Genomic DNA, 19906 nt, shown 5'->3' on the forward strand with positions numbered 1-19906 from the left:
AACAAAAATGGAATCATGACCACAGCGGAAACCGCCAAGAGATACAGCCAATTTAACACTCCGACCACAACACCGGTAGCAACAAACACCGCGGCTGTAGCCGCCAACAGCCAGGGGGAAGACAATGTACCGCCGACCCCATTACAACCCGCCCATCCGCCAGCTTTTCCGGGGCGGTACCAACGCCATCAAAAGCACGGCAGAAACAGTACTTTGAAGGGAAACCACTCACCTCTCCACACTCAAGGAACAACCAGGACGCCATGGAGACCAAGCTGCATGTCTTCCCCATGCTGGTGTATCTGCTCATATACCAGCAGTACCAACGGCTGCGACGGCGACCAAGGTGAGTACTGCACCTAGCACAAATGGGAGGGGGGAGGAAAAAGAGAGTGACACACACACGCAAAACGCAACACCCCCACCCCCACCCTCACCCCCAACAGCATACACACAAACACATGCAACAACATTACATATACACCCCGTAACCCTCAGGAATAACGCAAGGACAAAAGTAATTGAGTCAAATGAGTGTTATATTAGAAATAGTTAGAAATATGTTAATAATTCAAAAACAGTATTTACAAAATATACAATATGTACAAAAGGCGGGATAATGTCCACTCAAAATGTCCGTGGCCCACTGGGCCAAAACACATAGCCCATGCCCATACTTGACTCCTGCTTCAATACGGAGAGAACACTGCAGGGGCATCAGGTCAAAAACACACAGGCACCTCAGGGGGCGGGGGTCACCTCAGCCGGAAGATGGGACAACGCCACTGCTCATGGAGGGGGCTCCATGCCCACTGCGATGTCTTGGGGAGTGCAGAGCCACAGTCTCTCAAGTGGGTGGCATGTCCACTGCTTGGTCCAGGGAGGTGCAAAGCCACAGTCTCTCAAGTGGGTGGGGTGCCCACTGCTTGGTCCTGGGGAGTGCAAAGCCACAGTCTCTCAAGTGGGTGGTTTGCCCTCTGCTTGGTCCTGGGGAGTGCAAAGCCAGTCTCTCAAGTGGGTGGGGTGCCCACTGCTTGGTCCTGGGGACTGCAAAGCCACAGTCTCTCTAGTGGGTGCCGGTTTTCCACTGGTTCTGGAGGGGGCTTAGTGCCCAGTGTGCTTCATCCTGCCAACGATAGGGTGAGAGGATGCCTTCTTCCACTGGTTCTGGAGGGGGCTTGGTGCCCAGTGTGCTTCATCCTGCCAAGGATAAGGTGAGTGGATGCCTTCTTCCACTGGTTCTGGAGGGGGCTTGGTGCCCAGTGATGGAGCACATGGGGTGTACAAGGTCACAGTCACTCACCTGGGTGTCAGACCCACACGGTTTTCTGTGGGCAGGATGCATGACACACCATGGATGCATGACTACAGTCCATCTGCCGACGGGGACAGCTGTACAGTGTTTGCAGTGCTGGTGCAGGTGGCGGTGATGCCAGTGGTGGGGGGAGGCTCCAGCCCTTCTCCTGCAGCCTCGGACGGCTGCCCACTGGGGCTGCTGCTGCTAGTGACAGAGCTCCTTGCGGTGGTGCTTGCGACGGTGCAGGTGGCGGTGCTGGCCACGGTGCAGCTGGCGGTGGTGCCCGCGGTGCAGGTGGCCGTGCTGCCAGTGGAGGGGGGAGGCTCCAGCCCTTCACCTGCAGCCTCGGACAGCTGCTCACTGGGGCTGCTGGTGGCGGGGCTCCTTGCTGGATGCTCTGCCCTTTTTGCCCTTTCCTGGTGGCGGAACCTTCTTGTCCTTGTCAGGTGTTGGTGGCACACTGGCTGGGCTGACTGGTGCCTCCTTAGAGCATCTCAGAGCTCCAGAAACCACAGCAGACGTGGACTTGGAGGCTGAGGTGCTGGGCTGGATTCTGGCCACCCTAGCCTGAGGTGAAGGACGCGGGGGGTAGGGAATAGGTCAATGCTGGTGAGGAAAAGATTCTTAGGGACACTGGGGCGGGAAGAGGGTGAAGGTTTGGGAGTGGAGGAAGAGTGAGTGGTTGTAGGAGGTGTCAGTCTGCTGTGTTTGGGTGCAGGTGCATGAGCTGGATGCTGTTGTGAGGTGGATGGCTGTTGTGTACTTTGGGAGGAGGGGTCACAGACACAGTGGGAGAGGACACAGGGGACGTGTGCATGGATGTTGGGGTGGTGACTGCCAGTGAGGGGCATGTAGTGATAGGCGTGCTGGTGATGGAGGTAGTGGATGAGGATGTAGTGCATGCAGGTGTGAGTGGAGACGCTACTGGGAGGGAGGTGGATGACGAGGAGGAGGGGGACATAGTGGAGGCAGTGGATGTTGGAGTGTCTGCTTCTCGAAGGTGCTTGTGTGAGTGCCTGTGGGATGATGTGTGGTGCTTGTGTTTACCTGAGCCACTTCTCTGTGTTGATTTGGGTGGATGCTGGTCAGAAGGTGTGCTTGGGATAGGTTGGGGTTGAGGGGATTGGGACTGGGTAGAGGAAGTTGGAGGGGGAGGCTGGAGATAGGGACAATGGCTGCCACCAGTGCTGAGGCCATAGCCTGAAATGCTCTCTGTTGGGCCGCCACACCAGAACGAATGCCTTCCAGGTATGCATTTGTTTGTTGCAAATGCCTCTCGACACCCTGGATGGCATTCAGAATGGATGACTGCCCAACAGTGAGGGATCTCAGGAGGTCATTAGCCTCCTAACTGAGGGCAGCAGGGTTGACTGGGGCAGGGTCTGAGGTGCCCGGGGCGAAGGAGATGCCCACCCTCCTGGGTGAGCAGGCACAGGAAACACGTTGAGGGGCTGCTAGGAGGGTGTTTCTGGTACGGGGTGGTGGCTGTACCTATTCTTGGGGTGGGCACAGAGGTGTCCGCCACCGCCAGGGAGCTTCCATCGGAGGAGGAGTCACTGTCTGTAGTGTCCCCTCCTGTCTCCGTCGTGGTGCTCCCCTCGCCCTCTGTCCCACTGGTGCCCTCACCGTCGGTGGATTCGGCCTCCAGGCTGGTGCCTCTGCTCCTCCGCCAGATGATGCTAATGCACACAAGGACAGGGTGAAAAAAAACAAAAAGGGGGGAGACAGAGGATACACTTGGTGAATGCCAGCAACAGCACTACCGTTGGCGTACACAACACAGAGGGAGCTGCCCAATGCACTAGGCCATGCACTACCAGTTACACAGCTAGTCACCAGTTTATGGGGTACAATGCCTAATGCCATTAGCTGCACACCTGAAACCCACAGGACCCTGCCCAGTAGTAGATGCCCACTAACACTATTGGGGTTGGAGAGCTTCAGAGCCTGCCCAACAAGGGACCTACCCTGCCAGTTCGCCATGGCCTAGGGGCACCCACAGCCCACATTCACCCACCCAGGTAAAACCATAATGCGCGCAAAGTCATGATTCTGAATCTGTACTCACCCCCTTGTGGCTGCTGTGATGCCTTCAAGCACCCATCCAACTCTGGATAGGCCACTGCCAGGATGCAAAACATCAGAGGGGTCAGGGTACGACGGGCACCCCTTCCTCGTTGGGAGACCAGCCCCAGCTGGGCCTCCGCCGTCTTCCTTGCCCAGCGGCGCAGGTCCCCCCACTGTTTGCAGCAGTGGGTGCTCTGCCTGTCAAAGACCCCCAGCGTCCTCACTTCCTTGGCGATGACACGCAAAATACCCTTTTTCTGATGGGCGCTGACCTGCAGGGAAATATGCATAGAAAAAAGTGATTAGTAATACCGTCCAGACTGTTGCACTCAAGTCCCACAATATCCCTCCCATCCCCTTACACACAGACACTGACCACCAGACATGCAGCACTCTACCCAGGACCCCTCAGCCCCCCCCCATACGAGGCTTACACACACAGCACTCCATACATTCATGGCCCACGCATCATGCTCACAGTGTACTCACTTGTTTGTCTGGAGGACCAGAGAGTGAAGTATACTGGGGTAGGACCCCATCCACCAGTCTCTCCAACTCCTCCGAAGTGAAGGCTGGGGCCCGACACTCGATCCATTGTTGCTTCCAGACACAGGTCACAGCAGCACTTGCAGTATAGGTCCTCTGCTATTGAAGGTCAGGTAGCAAGTGTTTGAACAGATAGAAAATGGCGGTCACGTCCGGGGCGGTGCTTACCGTCACCGCCGACGTACATTGCCATTGGGTCCTAGAACCCTTAGGGCTCAATGATAACCACTGCAAAGTTCCACGGCAGTCATCGACCGCCGATCGCAACGGCGCACAATGCCAGCGGAATTACCTCATTTCCACTTGTCTCTCCTCACCAGTCAGGCAGCTGCCATTTCAGGGGGGAACAGGCCATGGCATCTAACTGTGTCACAGCAGACATTGGCACATCAACTGACTTTCAAATTCACATACTGTTTCTGTAAAGGAAGAAATGCATTTTTATTGCAACATATGTGTGAATATGACCCTCTGCTGACCGTTTTCCACCCTAGAGATCAACCGCTGGGGATGAATAGGAGATGGAGACACCCCCGTGTAGAGACCCCTTGTGGACCTGGCGACTATGTAGTACAGGCACATAATCCTTACCTACAGACTTGATCGTGCCACAATCCAAGAACTGTGTGCCAGAACTGATTTCAGCTATCCGCTACCCCACAGGTATCCCCCCTCTAGTGCAGGGTCTGTCAGTGCTCCATTTCCTGGCAAGTGGTTCCTTCCAAACAACAGTGGTCATGGCATCAGGGATGTCTCAGCCAATGTTCTCCAACGTGTTGACAAGAGTGTTGTCTGCCCTGCTGAAACACATGTGCAGCTACATCGTATTCCTCCAGGTGGAGGATTTGGCCACAGTGAAGGCTGACTTTTATGCCCTGGGACATATCTCCAACATCATTGGTGCCATTGATGGTACCCATGTATCATTTGCCCCCCGCGGAGAAATTAACAAGTGTTCAGGAATAGAAAATGCTATCACTCTCTGAATGTGCAGATGGTGTGTTTGGCAGACCAGTACATCTCCCGTGTGAATGCCAAGTATCCTGGCTCTGTGCATGACGCCTTTATATTGAGGAATAGCAGCATCCCATATGTGATGGCTCAACTCCAGAGGCATCAGGTGTGGCTCATAGGTGAGCCCAAGGTCACCACCCAGTATATGTTGGTGTATGGGTATGGAGTTGTCCCTAAGTGTGAGTGTGTGGCTAACAGGTATCCCTCAATATTTGCAGGTGACTCTGGTTACCCCAACCTCTCATGGCTACTGACCCCAGTGAGGAATGCCAGGAAAAGGGCAGAGGAACGATATAGTGAAGCACATGGGCGAACAAGGAGGATAATTGAGAGAACATTCGTCCTCCTGAAGGACAGGTTCAGTTGCCTCCATCTAACTGGTGGATCCCTGCACTACTCACCCAAGAAGGTATGCCAGATCATCGTTGCATGTTGCACAGCCTGGCCTTGATACGCCAGGTGCCTTTTCTGCAGGAGGATGAGCCTGGAGATGGTCTTATGGCAGCGGTGGAGCCTGTGGACAGTGAGGCAGAGGAGGCAGAGGATGAAGATGTGGACAACAGACGTTTTCTCCAACAGCAGTACTTCCAGAGACGCACAGGTAAGACACTGTAACTTCACTTTACATTGCAGTTTTGTGTTGGACATTGAACATGGCAGCATAATTTCCCTATGTCTATGGCCACTTACTGTACCCTTTGGCATCTCTATTTTCAGATCTCTGTGCCCCACTGTGGCTCCTGGTGTGTTTTCTGCTGCCCACTATAGGTCATACCAATAAATATATATATATAACTGTACATATGAATTACAATGCTTACAGATTGTTGAACTAATGCATATTTCAATCAATTGACAGACTCCAGGCTTGTATTTGTTCCAAGGGTGTTTAAGTGCTAAGAGGTGGAGGGGGATGTGCAAAGGGCTGGGGTAATGGTCGAAGAATGTCCAGTTAGAGTCCAGTCTCTTTGTATCACAGGTACGTTGTCCAAGGGGACATAGGAAGGGGAGTAATGGCAGTTCAAGGTGGACAGTGTGACTTAGTGGGACAGAAGGGTGACATTCAGGAGAGTCCTATTTCCTTGTGGGGGTCTTGGCAATTTTCTCTGGCTTCTGCCTGGATCACAGGGACCATTTGCGAGGTGGTTCTCTTTCTGCAGGGGGTGGGGTGCTGGTGGCCTGTTGTTCCAGTGGCAGGGCCTCCCGTCCACTAGCGCTGGCGGAGGTGGATGGCTCTTCTTCGGCGTGGCTAGTGTCAGGGTCCTGTTGATGTACTACTGCCTCCCTCATGGTATTGGCCATGTCAGCCAGCACCCCTGCAATGGTGACCAGGATGCAGGATGGTGTGGATGTGTTTGAGGTCCTCCCTGATCCCCAGGTACTGTCCCTCTTGCAGCCGCTGGGTCTCCTGCAACAATGGTGGTATGCTCCCAGGATCCCTGCAAGAGCCTCGTGGAGAGTGGGTTCCCTGGGCAGTCCTCCCCCTGTCGCACAACAGTCCTCCCAGCTTCCCTGTTTTCCTGTGCCTCTGTCCCCTGAACCGTGTGCCCACTGCCACTGACACCAGGTCCCTGGTTGTCTTGAGTTTGTGGGGATGCCTGGGGTCCCTGTAGTGGTGGACACACTGCTGATTGATGTGTCCTGTGGACAGTGGGAAGGGACCCCTAGGTGGGTGCTGGGCTGGTGTTTCCTGAGGGGGAGGCTCTGTTGTGGTATGGGACTGTGGCAGGGTAACCGACTGTCCATAGGTCCCTGATGGGCCACGTTGGTCATCGTGATCCAGGCGTGCAGTGCTGTCATCACTGTGGGCCTCTTCTGTGGGGGGACTGGATGTTGGTGGCACCTCCTCTCCGGTGACGTTGAGTGGGGGTCCTGTGGGGATGTAAATGCAGTGTTATTGCATCTGCGTGTGCCATCTTGTGCATGGGTGTGTTTCCCTGTATGGTTGTGATAGCCCTATCAGCTTTGCCTTGTGTGAGTGGTGATTTTGTGGGCTAGGTGATTCTCTCGAATGGGCATGCTTTAGTGATGGGTGTTGTCAGAGTCACCAGATCCTCAGGGTCTGCGCACGTTCCCAACACGTCCACCACTGAACAGCTCCAAGATTCTGATAGATAAATCACAGAGGCTAAGAGAGTTCAAGAGGGGAAGAGGTGATTAGGAAGGGAAACAGCTGGGAAGGAGACCTGTAGTAAGAAAAAGGTTAGAACACACAATATGAAAATTATATCTCACAAATTGTGCATATAGCAGATATATATATATATATATATATATATATATAGTAAACACCATAAAAGGATTGTGCACCATGAATAACACAATATGGATTCATGAAAAAACAAATCACATAACTTGTCAACTCAAATATTACATGATAAATATCTTAGAATAGTGGCATACAATAAACATGAATTAAACTCGAGAGAATCGTGCGTCTTGCCGATTCGAGTGTCACCATGTAAAAATACAAGAAATGGTAGTACACAATGAATATCAAAGTCAAATCATCATTAAACGAATCGCCCGTCTTGCCGATTCATAAACCACAATGTAAATGCCAAGAAATAACAGCTCACAATGAATAACAAGATCAAAGTACAATGAAACGAATCGCGTGTCTTTTGCCAATTCTTAAGCCACCATGTAAATGTCAAGAAATGGTAGCGCGCAATGAACAACAAGGTTAAAGCACCATGAAACGAATCGTGAGTCTTGGCGATTCTTAAGCCACCATGCAAATGTCAAGAAATGGTAGCGCGCAATGAACAACAAGGTTAAAGCACCATAAAACGAATCGCACGTCTTGCCGATTCGCAAGCCACCATACAAATGTCAAGGAATGGTAGCACGCAAAGTAATCTGTTAATCATTAAAGAATTAAGCCAAGAATATGAAAGTTCTCGATAACAGCGTCGGGAGGCTAGCCCAACCACCGTCCTACCGCCCAGAACAAGGATCACCAATGAAGAATGAAGGGCAGAGGCCTGGAAGATCAAATAGGCCACCGGGACAGGAGCTCAGGAAGTAGCTGCTGCTCTGCACCGGGACCTCTGAATAGTGAGCACTTGGAGCTGGGCTGGCTCCCTTTTATAGAGTCTTGGCCCAGCCCACAACCACACCCAGGCATGCTGCAGGGAAAGTCTCTCAAAGGTCCTGGAAAGGGACCACACCCTAACACACTCTGAAAGCCTGCAGCATTACATTGCAAATGAACAGTATTTGTAAACACATTAAAAATAAGTCTTCAGGAATAAACTCTGCAATGCAAAAGGTTAAACAACAACATATCAGCACAATGCATAAATTACGTTGTTTTGAGAGTGCTGGGTTTTTGCATTCTAGTCGCCAATAGAGCACGCACTGCCCTGGTGTTGACAGGTGTCCATGCAGGTCTGTGATGGGTGTCCATGCATTGGTGTTGCATGCAGGGCTTGGTATTGGGATGGGTGGGTTGTGATAGTGGGGTATATGTGAGGTGGTGATGCGATGGGGGTGAGGGTAGGGGTGGGAGTTGGTGATGGCATGCAGGTAGGGTGGGGGATATAGTAGTAAAGATTTGACTTACCAGAGAACAGTCCTCCTCTTACTCCTGCGAAGGCCCTCAGGGTGCATGGTCGCCAAGACTTGCTCCTCTCATGTTGTTAGTTGTGGGGGAGGAGGTGGGGGTCGACTGCCAGTCCTCTGTACGGCTACCTGGTGTCTTGCAACCACGGAACGCATCATCCCCCAGAGGTCGTTCCACCTCTTCCTGATGTCATTTCTTGTTCTGGGGTGATGTCCCACAGCGTTGACCCTGTCCACGACTCTCAGTCATAGCTACATCTTCCTTTCAATGGACATCTGCTGCACCTGTGATCCGAATAGCTGTGGCTCTACCCGGAAGATTTCCTCCACCATGACCCTTAGCTCCTCCTCTGAAAACCTGGGGTGTCTTTGGGGTGCCATGGATGTGGTGTGAGTGGTATGTGTGAGGATGTGTGGGGTGATGTGTTGTGGTGTGTGCTGTGAGGTGCGTGGATGGTGTATGGGTGATCGTGTTCTGTGGCTCAGATTGAGTGGGTGCTCCCCGCTTGTCTCTCTCTGTTAGCAAACTTTTTTTTCGTTGAAAGGGTTGTGGGTAATGTGGGTGTATATTTTATAGTGGTGTGGGTGTGATGTGTGTATGTGTGTTAGGTGTGTGTAGTTTGAATTGTCCAAAGTGGTGTAGTTTTGTAAGTGTGTGTGTATTTTGAGCGTGGGGGTGTGTACGCCAATGGTTTACTGCAGTTGAAAGACAGCAGCGGTGATTCGTGGGTCCTGATACTTTGGGCGTATTTCTGTTAGCATAACGGTGTGGGTTTTGGTACTGCCAGTTTATCACTGACCTTTGGTCTGGCGGACTTGTGTGGGTGTCTGTATAGTGGCGGATTTCTATGTGTAGGTCATAAACCCATAGCAGTATACCGCCGCGGTCACGGTATGTTGGCGGCCGTCAGCACAGCGGTAGGCGGCATTTACCGCCAATGTTGTAATGACGGCCTTATTTTGCTCCACGAGGAAAGTGACACAGAGCATGATATTTGCTGGTACAATCAGCGGTCAAACTTGTCAGGTGCCTGACCCTGGCATCTACAGATATTAGTGGTAGGTACGTGCAGTGAAACTGGCACCTCTTGCTTGCTTGACCATTCTTATTTCTCCAAACTGTCTCACAGAATTATACCAGTGATTTTTGGTTATGTGAAGCTAGGTTATCTGATAGTGAAGTTGGAAGGTAAGGTGCTTCTTAGACAGTCCGCTACCAGTCAAATGTGATATTTGATTTGTGTTTATTGAATTCAACCATTATGTGCAAGTTCATAATGACAATGAACAGTACAGCAGCGCTACGCTGTGAGCCTGTAAAAATGGGCAAGTACAGATTTATGTTTCTCTGCAAAACTCCCTGCTCTTCAATTTCCTATATTACTAATTTATTTATGAGTAAATCTGAATGGAAAATATCCATTTGCAGAATAATCCCACTGCTTTTGGTTTCTACAGATTAAAGTTATGGTTACACAAGTACTGTCTTTTCAAACCTATGCTAAAGATGCCCATTGGCTCCTTTTCACTTTTCTGCCACTCGGAATTCCTAGTTGCTTCAGTGGGTAACATATCAAATTCAGGTTTTTGTTCTCATTGACAATTGTAACGTTTGTTTAATATAATGCCTCGTACCATAGTTCAACTGTTTACAAGCACTGTAACTTAACATGCAAAAGTCCAGACTTTTATAACGGTACAAACAAGATTCACTGTATCATCCCTAAATGAACACATATTCCAACACCTTGCTGCTACATGCACTCTCTCTGCATCCTCACCTCTGTGTTTATACACAGATCTGCTGCTATTGACACAGTCTAATTCCCACAGAAGAGCCGACCTGGTATGCCCACACTATTTCTTTCTCCGGTACCTCCTACACCATAGTCCACATATATCCCCTTCCAATTAAAGTATGCCAGCTTATATCAACATTAACATACTTTCCCTTATTCCCTACATGTTTCCAATTCTCCTATTTCATATTGTTTGATGACCTATTAGTTCTGCTGTTCCTTCAATTCTTGTATAGTACACTGTAGTATGTGAAAAATAGCTATTCGTCAGTGACCCATGTGCTAACTCATCCATGCAGCTTTCGCACACACATACCCCTTTGAAAATACGAACAATTGGCACTGGCAGTGCTTGTTGCTATTTTTGAATGATTTCCACTCTACCTTTCAGTAGAGAAAGATGAAATGGTTACACAAGTGATCTGGGATGTTTTTAGATGACTGAGACCCCATCAGCAAAATGAAGGTGAGGAGTATGGAATTTCTTCTGAGTGCTCAGAAATTATGTTGCTAGCATTCCTCCTGATAAGGAAAGATTCCTAGCTAGCCCAGCCCCACAGGGGGCCATCTCTAAACAGCAGGTATTGGCCCTAACGAACATTCATACAGACAGCCATGTGAAGATTTGCCTGGAATGAGAGCTAAAAGTCAACTGCGTATTCTTTTGCATGTAAGAGCTGAACTTCTCTGTGTGAAGCATAAACTAGAAGGCTGAGTGGACATTCAAACACACACACATTATTGAGAGAACAGAGAATTTGAGTTACTCTTGTCATATTTAAAAAAAAAATCTTATTCATTTTCTAGAGTGTAAAATATGTCATAGATATCCAACTGCTTTAAATCAAGAACACCATATCCTAAAACAATTATAAATTTAAGATCGACCTGACAGTATAAAATTATATAATGTCAGCCACGAAAACAGATCTGGGACATACATGTTACATGTAGCGGTATTCAGGGTGTTTTCCTTTGAAAAGTTAAGAATTTCAAAATGAAAGATGTGAGAGCTCCTTTAAATCTATAGGATTAATCCCAGTCGTGGCAAGGAAGAGGGGGGGAGCATGGGGGCAGCCCCTCTGTAAATCCGCTGCTCCTGCCGCTTCTCGTCTTCGTCCCTCCCCAATCAATCCTGACGCTTCTCTCATGCTGTTACACAGCATGAAAGAAGTGTCACGATTGGTCTGAGTGGGCAGAAATGCTGCTCAGGGAGGGAGAGGGGCTCTGCAGTTGGTCTCCACCCAGCTGTAAAAAAAAGTCCGGTGGAGAGTTTCTAAGTGTGCATGTCAGTTTGGCCGGCCTCTATAGGACCTGCATCGCCTCAGCAGCTTCTTCGGAACCAACACATCATTCCAACTGTGCATCGCATCCCCGACACTGACTTCGCAACTTGGCCCTTGAAGACCGGATCCTCAATGCTGACACAAGACCTTGCATTGTAGCCTTGCTGCACCTCAGAGCCAACACCCCATTTTGGCTGTGTGACACATTTTTGACACACATCCTCGCCACTAGGATTGGAGGTACTTTGTTCAGCAGGTCCTACTGGGTCCCTGTAGCTGACCCATGGTCTATCACAGCCAGCCTGAACTTGTCACTTTGTCCAGATCTGGCACAACCAGATATCCACGGTTGGCGCTTTGCACTTTTTGGCGGTATTTTCACTAAACTCATTGAAATTGCATTATCTCAGATTGGAATTTTGTCATTTTGGTCTTGTTTTATTGGTTAAAATCACTCCATTTTTCTAAATTGGTGTTAGGTCTTTTTTGTGTGGTGTTTTTCACTTGACTACTCTTTGAAGTGTTGCACACATACTTTACACATTTCCTCTAAGTTAGGCCTGACTGCTCTGTGCCAAGCTCTTAGATGGTTAAGCACAGGTTAATTTAAGGTTAGCTTGTGCCTCACCCTTACAAAGACTGTGGATGCTGCTTGACCAGAGTTGACCAACAACTCAATTCCTTAAAAGCCTCTACTGATAAACGGGAGCTACCATTAGGAAAGATTTCCATAAATTACTTTAGCTCAACTAAGGCGCCTTGGAAGAGTTGTGGGCAAGTGGTGCAGACTATACAACAGAACCAAGACAAATTTAGATTTGTACATTAGCTTCAGACCATTTCCTTACTATTTACCATGGTGCAAGAAGAAACATACCCTTCTCCAAAAGATATGGAGAACAATTTTCTTTGTAAACAAAACATAGATCAAATAGGCCAGACCACCTTTGCTCTTACCATAAAAATACTCAGGAATAAACAATACGCACAGGAGCAGAGATGTTTTCGGTATCAAAAGATCAGATAACTCCAAGCTGCCACCTAATACTACCACCCAATACTGCTTGAGGGCCGCCCCCCCCATTTGGAATATTCTATCTGAAGACCTCCAATGGCTATAAGACCATCTACAATTTCCCAAAAAACTGAATAAACTACAACCTAAATGTTTAGACTGTATTTGACCCATATGTTCTCTTTCTGACTCCCATTTTTGTCCTCTGTTTAACTCTTTGAAAAATATCCCTCCTTTTCTTGTCTATCTCTGTCCCTTACTTCAGATCTTTCCTTTTCTTAGTGTTTAAGCCCAACTTTCTGATGTTGAATTTTAGTTCATTATCTTTCTTTCTGTTTTCATGGAGATCCAGATCTCTGCTCTTATGTAAGGAGATACAGACCTCTTCTGCGTTTTAGAATGGTAAGGAGCACGAACACCTGACTAGGAAGAGTTATACTAAACAAATAAATGACATCAGCAGACATCACCAATGAGTTCTCTTTTGCACCACATTTAGATGAAAAGGAACAGTTTCTCATGGTGTTTGAGTAGATAAGTTATATGAAGACATAAAAAAAATTGGTAATATTTAACCTTACGCCAAACTGTTACCAACCTCTATTTGTTTAAAGTGGTAATTTTATGAGCTATTTCAATTCCAACCAAAGTGTTTTTTTAGAATGTGCCCTTCATGGTTGTGGAGTTTAATAAAGTATCTACTTGTTCATGGGACTGATTGCTTCTTAAATCTACTTGTCCTGTAACAAAATCTACTTGTCCCTTTGGTGCCATGTAGTGCGGCGACAAATTAAGGCAGCAATCTCATTATGTAAGAGCTCTGATAATAGCCCCTCTGATTATGCCAGGGGTAATACTATGGTAGGGCTTGCATACTAGCAAATTCAAGCCCTAATATAGCAATTTCCTAATTTTGTCACCTTTCCACAGATCTACATACCAGGGCTGAAGGGAGCAGTAAGCAATAGTTCCAGGGCTGGGATGCCTTTGAGTCTATGCAAACCTACTAACTCACCAGCTCTTCTCTAATCTTTTCCAATACTGAGAAAGTATTACTCAGCAGAAGTTGACGTTCTTCCAGGGTTGGGAAAAAAGTGGGTGGAGGGAAAGAAAACTTGTAAACCACTCAATAGATTTTTGCATGAGTAAATCTACACATGCATATTTGCTCTTGCAAAAATACAGTTCACAAATATTTTCTAGTAGTATGATTTCCTGGTCTACTTCTGTAAATTCTTGTGAGTTCATGAAAGCCACTAATGCAAAGACATATACCACTGGTGCACTTTTGTGGCCTTCTTTAAGAATTGGTCTGGCGTTAACCAAAACATCTTGTTATTATTAAACTTCTATTTCTCTCTCTATCTATCGGTTGGCTTTACTGCGAACTATAGCATTCTGCTCTTCCACAAGGAGCATACTGGCACACAAAGTAGTTTTGTTCAGTTGCAGGAACTACTGTGGCAGTCAGTGGTGTAGCAAAACTGGAGGGGGCCCCCTGCAAAGAACATGGAGGGGGCCTCCCCCCAGACTTACTAAGGCCAGGTGCTGTGCTGAGGGGGTCCCGTGGAGCTGGAATGGCCTTGTTACAACAATGGTGGTAATGTGTGCTTTTTGAGACCAAAATTATTTTTTGCTTTTTGCTAGTGTTTGTTACAATGGTGAGGACCTTACAGCTCCCACAACAATAAGGTGTTACAAAAGCCATGTCAAAACAAGACACGCATTGACAAAATCCAAAAGACTTGCAACAAATATTGGATCAGTTGGCTTTGCCACTGCTTGTTTATTTTCATGTTTCCCATAATCTTGTTGAAAATGGTTACACTGATATTCCATTTTGAATATTGCTTGGAAATACTAGCCTGCATCAACACATGTTACTAAGTGATGCTTCAAAGAAATAGTACCTAGAATCTCACAGTAGCTAAATGTTTTCTTTCCTACTTTGCATCTAATCAGAGAGCATTCTGGAAGGATTATACTTAGCCTCATATTATTAAACTTTTCAAATGTGTGTACACTTTTTTTTTTTTTTTACTGGAACCACTGTCAGTAGTTCAGTGTGACCTTAAAACATTTATTTAGATCGCTCACCCTAATAATAAAAACTTTCCATTAATGAACCATAAATACAAGTTCGAATAGCATCAACATACAGACACTCATAACCTCAACTGCAGACCGTTTCCTTCCCTCTACACTTGTGTTGCAGGGGGTTGGGCCTGTTTGTCCAAAGGACAAAACAAACATGGAAACTTGTTGCCCTTGACCCCAAACAATATGTCCTGGGTGATGGGCTACAGGAATTCCACATTGCTGGTCCTTACAGGATTTCATCAAACCTTGCAGGAGAGAAGATAGGCATGTTCTCAGCAGACTCAAACAGAGCTTAGGAACCTGGGATCTTCTTTCAGAACAAATACAATAGTTCTGTTCAAGTCAGAAAGATTAAACATACCTCAAGGTATGCCCAAGCAAATTACTTTCTCAATGAGTACCCTTGTTAATAATTAAAAACACAAGGTCTGATCAACTGGTGAAATGCAATGACTCATCTGACCGTCTATAATCCATCAAATACATTTAAACCTATACTAAAGCCCACAAGGTCAAAAGTCTTCACCCAGATAATAGGACTCCTGTCAACATTATGGCTGCGCGCGCTATAGGGCCCGCCTGATGTCAGAATCAGTGCATTAATGTTTCCACCACACAGTCTTAGTCCAGAAACTGCCATTTGCAGAATCTAGTAGCTGCTGCAACGAGCTGTACACGCATTACCTTTATTTCATGGCATTGGTCCTAAGTATCTTTATAACAGCCATCTTGGGCGGGGCACTTTGGATGTGGCACTTGGGGCGGGGCACTTTGCGTGTGGCACATGGGACGGGCACAAGGCTATTTAAGTGACCCCGCCCAGTTCTCACTGCTCACTATTCTGAGGATCTCGTGAGGACCAGAGCTTTTCTGTTTGAAGTCCGGTGTTTCCATGTTCCTGCTTGTCCACCTGGGATTTCCCCGTGTTGAGGCATTTGAAGCAGCGAGTTGCAGACATTCAGGGCGGTAAGACGGATGGTGGTTTCTAGCTTCCATCATCCGTTTTCTTATTTGATAAAGCTGTTTAAAGGTTGATTTTTTGGGGGGGAGAAAGTAGTATCTTTAGCAATCAGCTGTACATATTTAAATTGATAACAAACTAAGCGAATGTTTTGCTGTTACAGCGTTACCGTTTCTCGCAGTCACTTTTCAACTTTAGCTGCTTACTTGTGGAGTCGCTCGGTAGCGACAGAGATACATTGTATGAGTGTGGTTATTCAGAAGAGGTTTAAATGGTTATGAATAAATGCTAAGGCAATAATTTGAACTCAAGGGAATATTTAATTATGGTTAATGTAAAATAGGGACACAAACTGAAATTGTGTATCTTGGAAAGTTTTTGAAATGTGAAGTAACATTTCTTTGAGTGAATACCGTGTTAACCTTTCATTTCTTTGAAACGTATGAAAGGCGCTATGATTTACTATTGTTCCAAGCGACTGCTGGATTTATAGTTGACAGATTCCGAAGAGTTCTGTGATTGATATTTCTTTGTGGTATCTGTGATTCTTGTTACCGCAGGTCTCCTTCCCCGCTGTACCCTTCCTTAACTCCCTACCCCCCACTTGGCCACTCCAATACTCTGCGCTATTAAGGCTTGTAGAGTTGGAGCTGCCAGGAGGTGGGCCTATTGACAACAACGCGTGTACCCTGAGGATTTGGTCTTGCTGACAACTCCCTACCTATGATATTCATTCATTAATCAAATACCTGTCCATTGTTGTAGGGAAACTGAAATAAAGAAAAACAGGACTCCTCTTGGCAAGGCAAAAGCAGATTTACCTTTGCAGTAGGGAGAAAAAATCTTTTTATGACCCTACCCAACTTTTTGTTTAAATGTGAAAAGATAGAAGTGATCAGAAATTTGATTTCTCAAGTATCTTGTGTGTTGATTACTTACAGGGTTTGCCAAGGTCACCAATGTATACTATCTAAGCGTATCTGGTCCTTTGGCTTCCGGTTTTACTGTTCTGCCTACAGCTATCACTTTCTGAGCTGGCTGGATCAGGACCAGGGGTCTGGTGGGGTTTGGTGTAGGCACTGGCTCGCATTTGGTACAAATATTTTGTCACTGAACATTCAGTACAGTGTACTGGGCAGACAAGTGGATTACAGACAAATGCATTATTTTCTGATCTGAATACATATTGTACCTCAGATCTTTAGTACATCCTGATGCTACAATATTTGATTAGTTCTAGTTGAGGGCTAAGTGCAAAATCCTGTATTACACAATTTATTTTGAAAACTGTACTGTGACATTGTTGATGGAAGAGGGTAGCGATTGCTCGAATAATGCAACATTGATATAATAATAAAACATTTTCCATGGCTCGATTTGGTCACTAGTCCTGTCCCGGGGTCTCCCAGCAGTTTAACAGCACAGGTGAATAAGTAACAGGTGTTTTGCAAACCTAAAGAAAAAATGGGACTACAAGTCCCAGAATTCAAACAAAAAAAAACTGGACTGGAGTAGCACATCACCAATGGACCTGGGAAATGTGGCAGCTATCAGTGTTGCTAACTCTTTTAACATGGAGAACAACAGTGTGTTTACTATTCCATTCTCTAACTGCATGTTTGAAGAATTTTGTAATACTATTTAGTGACACTCCTGCTGAGAAACAGGTGAAATGCGAAGGTCACAGTATTCCAGAGATTTTCAACACATTTATTAAAGGCATGATTGGTTTACAGAGTAAATTAAATCACAATTCTTTCAAAATAGATATCACCAGCATGGAAGTAGCAGTCAAGGCACTTAAGTCAGGAGATGTTGATGGCCTGTATCCCTAGTACGTGCATGTTTCCAGCACCACTGGCTTCGTAAAAGTGTGGATGTAAGCTGGTTCCCACAAGACTATACTCAGTCGTCAAGGAATAAACAACACTGAGAGTGACCAAGCACATGTAGCAAAGAATGCAGAACTGCACCAGCTGCGCATTTTCCTACCATTTTCTGTAGGAAATGCTAGATTTCCAGCTGTTGAGGGCGTCTCTAAAGAAAACCATGTGGACTTCAGATGGAATTCTGTAAACATGCAACGTTCACAGAACACAAACAAAAACAACAGAAGAGGAAATTCGTTTAGAAATGTACATTAAAACCAGGCTTTAAAAAAATACTTCAGATTTCTAATGAAGTTTAAACTGAACACACTCTGTTCCTCCTGTTCAAGGCCGGACTGGGTATTGGGCGTATCCCCGGGAGGCTGGAAGCCTGGGGGAGGTGGGGTCACTTTTGTTACCAGGGGCCGGTTTTGTAGCAATACAGCAGTTATAAAAGCACTGCATAGTTCCTCATATAGCCAACATTTTCCAGGAAAAATAAAGGTGCCAAGATAATTCTGGTGATCAATGTGCCTGCTGGAAAGGGACTGAAGTTTTGTCTAGTGGCATCTTAGGTAGCACAGAGATTTGCTATACCTGCTACAAAGAATGTCTACTATGCAGATAACAGAACTGTGTTGAATGTGCAATGCTCAGGGAAATACTGCTTTTGTCATCAAAGCCTTTTGTTACTGTGAGGTTAATAAGTTACAATCATAATCTATCACAGTGAGTCATGAACAGCAATCAAAGAGCTGCATGCAAACTGCACAGTACAGGTTAGAGAGTTATGTTTTCTTCTCAGTCTTTTATTATCCTATTTTGATTAAAAAAGGGTTTGGGTGGAAATAAACTATTAGTAAAGTCAACCCTAGCCACTGTGTTACGCTCTGAATCGTGAGTTTATGCTTTACCAGACCAAGCACTCTTAAAATATGCCTAACTCTGTGGATGACGTGTGAATCCTACACATGGTAGTCACCTTTGTCTTATGAAACATTTTCCATGCAGGCATTTACACATGTATGATTAATTGACTTTGTATGTGTGTGAGATGTAAAGTGCTCCGACAACCTTCGCTACTAAGAGAGGCGCTATAAAGCAAATGAGAGGCAGTGAGGGAGGGGCTAAGGAGAGATGACAGGCACTGTTAGTAGGCGATGGTGAAGGAGTTATTGAAGAGCTCCAATAAAGACGTCTGTATCCTGGTGCACTGTAAGGTCATCAATTACTATGCTTTAAAAAAGAATGCAATTGATATGTTATAAAAATGTGTTTCAGAATGCACAGTTTTTGCTATTATTTCGTGTATTTTTGCTGGGGGGACGAGGAGGAGGGTGTTAGAGGGCGAGGGAGACCACACCCACCCGCCCCCTCAACCAAGCCTCATTGTAGCGATCAGGCTCGCTCGCTATGGAGGGGCTGATCTGACAAAATTTGCCAGGGCTGCTTTTCCCCAGTATGTCCCTGCTCCCGTTGCAAGATTCCCGTTCTGTTGAAATGAAGTTAAATATAACACTTGCACGTGTGCATTCGCATTCGAAAAAGGCAGCCTGTCTGGCCTTGCATTAAAAAATATATATATATAACTGTGTTGTAGCAAGTTTAAGAGGTGCGTTTCTTTTCATCTTCATAAAACTGAGATACCGTCTTTTAATTTAAAAATAAAGCGCGGATGAATAACTATTTTTCATTTCCGCGGTAAACTACAATCTTCCGGACATAAAACACTACAAATCTGTGCTACTGTATTTCGACAGACACGCCTCGCCCTCTCCAGGGGCCACAATTCCATTCGGTCTTTCAGGCTATCAGTGGTAGTAAAAGGACTACCTCACCGTGTCTTTCGAACCTCACTCCTCCCGGCTTGCCCCGCAGTCGTGCGGCTCTGCTTCCCGTTTCCGGAATAAAGGAAGATTATTTGCCCGTGACAACTTTAAGCTTTTCCCTGTCCAGTGCAACAGGCAACTGACCCGACCGAGGAGAAGGCGTGCCAGGCAGTGATTATAAATGAGTAACTTTGGGCTGCTGGGAGGTGTGTGGGCACGTCGGCCACGTCCTGATAATGTTATGAATTCTATGTGAGGACCGGAGGCGAGGATTATGCTTCTCTTACTATGCTTTAATCAACACAGCAGCCAATCAGAGAAGATGTTATTCAACGAAAAAATATCCCAGAATTCAAGATATAACAATAACCATAGAGAACACAGATTATATATAAACCCAAGAGGCAATATAACTTCCTCTTTCTTTGGTGCTTCCGCAGCCAGTTAAGTACCTTGTTCCGTTATCGCATATTTTCTGTATGATGTTGTTGTTCACTGGTCGCTAGCGCTTGCGTTTTCCTTGTGCTGCTTGTAAGTGGAGTGGGAGCGAGAGCGAG

At 46.5% G+C, this 19906-nt stretch overlaps 1 protein-coding gene across 1 annotated transcript in view; it reads right to left on the reverse strand.

The window, feature by feature from the left end:
• Nucleotides 1–19613, reverse strand: part of PTER (phosphotriesterase related) — a 132276-nt gene extending 112663 nt beyond the window's left edge. Inside the window, exon 1 of the mRNA XM_069211551.1 lies at nucleotides 19359–19613. The gene's annotated coding sequence lies outside the window, so the exon portion shown is untranslated. The remainder of the gene's footprint in view (nucleotides 1–19358) is intronic.
• Between the last annotated feature and the right edge of the window lie 293 nt (nucleotides 19614–19906).

The sequence above is a fragment of the Pleurodeles waltl genome, chromosome 10 (assembly GCF_031143425.1).
Source record: "Pleurodeles waltl isolate 20211129_DDA chromosome 10, aPleWal1.hap1.20221129, whole genome shotgun sequence".
Classification (NCBI taxonomy): Eukaryota; Metazoa; Chordata; class Amphibia; order Caudata; family Salamandridae; genus Pleurodeles; species Pleurodeles waltl.